Source organism: Electrophorus electricus, chromosome 6 (assembly GCF_041902795.1).
Source record: "Electrophorus electricus isolate QZ-2024a chromosome 6, ASM4190279v1, whole genome shotgun sequence".
Classification (NCBI taxonomy): domain Eukaryota; kingdom Metazoa; phylum Chordata; class Actinopteri; order Gymnotiformes; family Gymnotidae; genus Electrophorus; species Electrophorus electricus.
In genome coordinates, this window is record NC_137502.1 from 31,270,871 (window position 1) to 31,275,976 (window position 5,106).

The following is a 5,106-nucleotide window of genomic DNA, read 5'->3' on the forward strand; positions in this document are numbered from 1 at the left end:
TGTATTATAATAGTTTATTCATCTGTTATTACTTTACAAATCCAAATTTAGAGGGGGGAAAGAAAATAAACTGTTGACATACACTGCCTGGCCAAAAAAAAGGTCACACACTCTAATATTTCGTTGGACTGCCTTTAGCTTTGATTACGGCACGCATTTGCTGTGGCATAGTTTCCACAAGCTTCTGCAATGTCACAACATTTATTTCTGTCCAGAGTTAACTTTTCCCTAACATCTTGTATTGATGATGGGAGATTTGGACCACTGCGCAAAGTCTTCTCCAGCACATCCCAAAGATTCTCAATGGGGTTCAGGTCTGGACTTTGTGGTGGCCAAACCATGTGTGAAAATTATGTCTCATGCTCCCTGAACCACTCTTTCACAATTTGAGCCCAGTGAATCCTGACATTGTCATCATAGAATATGCCCGTGCCATCAGGGAAGAAAAAAATCTATTGATGGAATAACCTGGTTGTTCAGTATATTCAGGTAGTCAGCTGACCTCTTTCTTTGGGCACATAATGTTGCTGAACCTAGACCTGACCAACTGCAATAACCCCAGATCATAGCATTGCCCCCACAGGCTTATACGGTAGGCATTAGGCATGATGGGTGTATCACTTTAGCCGCCTCTCTTCTTACCATGATGTGCCCATCCTTCTGGAACAGAATAAATCTGGAATCATCAGACCACATGACCTTCTTCTATTGCTCCAGAGTCCAATCTGCAAATTGAAGCCGTTTTTGCCGGTTAGCCTCACTGACAAGTGGTTTTCTTAAGGCTACACAGCTGTTTAGTCCCAATCCCTTGCGTTTCCTTTGCGTTGTGCATGTGGAAATGCTCTTACTTCACTATTAAACATATCCCTGAGTTCTAATGTTGTTTTTCTATGATTTGATTTCACCACACATTTAAGTGATCGCCAATCACAATCATTCAAGATTTTTTTCTGACCACATTCCTCGAAGATGATGTTTCCCCACTGTCCTTCCACTTTTTAATAATGCGTTGGACGGTTCTTAACCCAATTTTAGTAGTTTCAGCAATCTCCTTAGATGTTTTCTCTGCTTGACGTATGCCAATAATTTGACCCTTCTGAAACAGATTAAGATCTTTTCCACGATCACAGGATGTGTCTTTTGACATGGTTGTTTAAGAAATGAGAAGCTTCTCAGCTGAAACATAATCACCCCAGCAGTGATTATCCATCTACATGACACTTTTATTCAAAGCAACTCACAATTATGACTGAATACAATGTGAGCAATGGAGAGTTAAGGGACCCAACAGGGCCAACTTAGCAGTGGTGGGGCCTGAACCAGCTACCTACTGAGTACAAGTCAAATACCTTAACAACTGAGCTACCACTGCCCCTTCTCTGATGGGCAGGCAGTGTATTACAGCGTTTACACCATACACCAAAAGTCACTTATTTTATTTATTTTAAATCTGCTCATATACTGCACCAATGCAAGGGACAAAAACCCTGAGGAAAGTATTGTACATTCTCTTAGGCTCAGAGCCAACAGCCACTTGGCTTCTCTCTCTCTCTCTCTCTCTCTCTCTCTCTCTCTCTCTCTCTCTCTCTCTCTCACACACACACACACACTCTCTGTCTCTCTTTACCTCGTTCTCTCTCTCAAACTCTCTCTCACACACACACACTCTTTATCTCTCTGTCTCTCTGTCTCACACAAACTCTCACTTTCTGTTTTTGCACACTTGGCTGCATAAGACATAGAACATAATAGAGCTAAAATGTCAGAACTTTTGTGGTGTCTGCTTTCTCTTTGAACAGACACTACTGGAAGCCACCATGACTGTGTGTTTGTGTGCGCATGTGTGTGTGTGTGTGTGTGTGTGTGTGTGTGTGTGTGTCTAAAATTCCAGTTCATGGTTTTTGGATTCAGGAATTAATTATTTTTTAGTTTATGCAAATGTGACAGGAATTAGTGCTGTTGAGCAGTTACACTTGTCATAGATTAGCCAATAAATGAGCTACGGTGGTGTGAACGAATGCTTGAGTGAAGGATGACATGAACATCATCACATGCAGGCTCTGTGCCTCCTTATTATGAAAGATTGGACTTTTATAAATTTAGGAGATTAGAATTTCATGTGAGTTTGATGACATCCTGTAGCTATATTTCGCTTAAAAAAAACCCCCATAAAACTCTTCACTACATCTTCACTACAGATGACTATATTTCCCATTTTAACATCCACACTCTAATGTGCTACACAAACATCATTTACATTTACATTTACAGCATTTAGCAGACGCTCTTATCCAGAGCGACTTACAAAAGTGCTTTGTCATTTACTCAGAGAATATATCCACGTACAGTATAGTAGGTTAGAGTCCAACATACCAATGAACTAGAATACTGTAGAACACAGGGATCAATGCTGATACCTAGAAGTACAAAATGCATAAGGTCTATCTTACACAATGATAAGTGTAATAAACAATAAGTGCTAGAGTTTGTTAAACAACATAAACAGTACCCTACAATAAGTATCAATTTAGTCAGTCAAAATGGGAGCAGGGTCAGTTGTCCTTTAAATATTCCGCAAATAGATGGGTCTTCAGTCTGCGTTTGAAGACTGCAAGGGACTCTGCTGTCTGGACAGCAAGCGGGAGTTCATTCCACCATCTTGGAGCCAGGACAGAAATTAGTCTCGATGCTTGTCGTCCATGAGACCTGAAGCAAGGTATTTTAAGCCGAGCCGTACTTGAGGTTCGAAGTATTCGAGGTACAGGTCAGGCTTTGACCATTGACCTCATGTATTAAAGGGCTGGTCCATTTTTGGCTTTGTAGGCAAGCATCAAGATTTTAAATCTGATGCGTGCAGCTGCTGGGAGCCAATGAAGGGAGCGCAACAGTTGAATAACCTGTAAACTTCGGAAGATTGAAGACCAGTCATGCTGCTGCATTCTGGACAAGTTGTAGAGGTTTGATGACTCTTAGAGGGAGACCAGCAAGTAGCAAGTTGCAGTAGTCTAGCTTTGAGATCACAGGAGACAAGCACCTGGGCAGCTTCCTGTGAGTGAAAGGGATGAATCCTTCAAGTTAAGGATGACAACTGATTGTCCAAAGTTATGCCCAAGCTACGGGCAGCTTCGGATGGTGATACCACGGAGTTCTCGGAGGAAACTGTGAGGTCATGGTAAGGGTTGGGAGTACCTGGGATGGGTTGAGCTTCAAGTGGTGGGCTGTCATCCATGACATGATGTCAGTCAAGCATGCTGAGATATGTTTCAAGACCTGCGTGTCAGAGGGTAGAAAAGAAAGAAATAATTGAGCATCATCAGCATATCAGTGCCATCACACACACAGACACACACACACAGACACACACACAAATGCACAGCACAGTGGAAGGAACACAGCAGCACATTCTGCATAATATCCTCAGTTCTTTGAATATTCATTTCAGGGATGTTGACATACAATTACTTTAACAATCTAGCATCCTCTTTTTTGTAAAGATCTTAATTTCCAATGAATGATTATCCCACCTTTCCTACCCTCTTCCATTCTTCCTTCCTGTCTTTCTCTCCCTCCCGGTCTCTCTGTCTGTCTGTCTTTCTCTCCATCTTTCTGTCTCTCTCTCTCTGTCTGTATCTCAGTAGGCTGATTCTGGAACAGACCCTCACATGTTTCATTCCTGCCTTCCTGTGTTGTGCAGTAGAGGACTGATTTTGGAAAGGGGGTGGGGGCTGAGCCCCATGCAGACCCTCTCTGAACTGCCAGTGCCCCCCCCCCCCCCCCCCATGAGGCAAGAGGAGGCAAGGAGTGCAGAGTTGCCATGACGACAGCCATGATGCGTGTGCCAGAGGGGGAAGGTGCAAAAGTCCGATTGCTCATTGGCCAGCAACAGACAGGATCAAAAATGGCATTTTTCATAAACCCAGCCTTGGGCGGTTGCATATTTAGTACCTGCCTGTAACCAAGGCAGCAAAGGCTAAGGCAAGGGGTCAGGTGCAGTGACACAGTAAACAGGTCTGAAATCAGTGAGCACCAAAACTCTTTATTAGGCAACAAAATGTCTGTATTCAGGTCCAAACCCAGCACCAAACAAGAGACGGGGAAAATGAGTAGGACCTGAGTAGGACCTACAATTCTCAGACATTCTTCTGTAAAGTCTCATACTTCCACACAATCTTAAATTCAGAACACACACACAAACACACACACATACACAAGCACACAAATACACAGTCCAAATGCACAAACATACACACTTATGCACACAAGTCCACATGCAGTAACACACACACACACACGGGTCCACACATACTAACAAACACACACATACTGGGGAGATGTTTCCTGTGTTGTTCTCTACAGTCTGTATTTGAGTCTAATTGGATGAAAAGAGGAATGAGCAGAGCGCAGGGAGATGACATGCAGAATACAGAGTCCAGCCAAAAACCATCAGCTGTGTTTTTCACATTTTTCTCCCTGTGTTGTTTCCTCTGCTCGGTTACTGTAGAGCTCACTGTTCCTGCTTTCTGTCTTTTTTTTCTTTTTTAAATCATTTTTCTTTTTATAGTTGCCTACTTGCATTTCTCAAATTCCAGATCCCAGATTCGTTCCTCTGAGGAATGGTGTGAATAGAGATAAAAACCGAGGACCTGAAATTTCTGCTGCACGCTGCCTTCCATTAGCTGAAAAGCAGCACGATTATTTTAGTTTAGGGACTTCTGCAGGGTCCTGCTGTTTGTCTCCGTCCTGCTCAGAGACTACGTCCCATTTACGAAGGGCTTAATAATTGGCTAGTGAACTGATTCAGCCGTTCGGAGTGAGCGGGACGTGAACCCGTTTGGAGTGACGGCATGGAGCGGAGAAGCCCCGCAGCGCTGCAACCCAGAGTCCATCCTGCTGGAAAATTCAAATTTCAAATTGTTCGGGTCTTTATGTAAATATCAGAAATGTTTCTGTAAAGAGCTGTCAGGGTCGGCAAGGCAACGGCATTTTCAAACCAAGCGCCATTTGAGAAGTGTGGGGGTGAGGGCGCGGGGGGGCACTGGAGTGCGGGTTCGTTCGGGAACCGCCCCAAAGCGCGACATCACCACATCTGCGTGGGCAAAAGGTGGA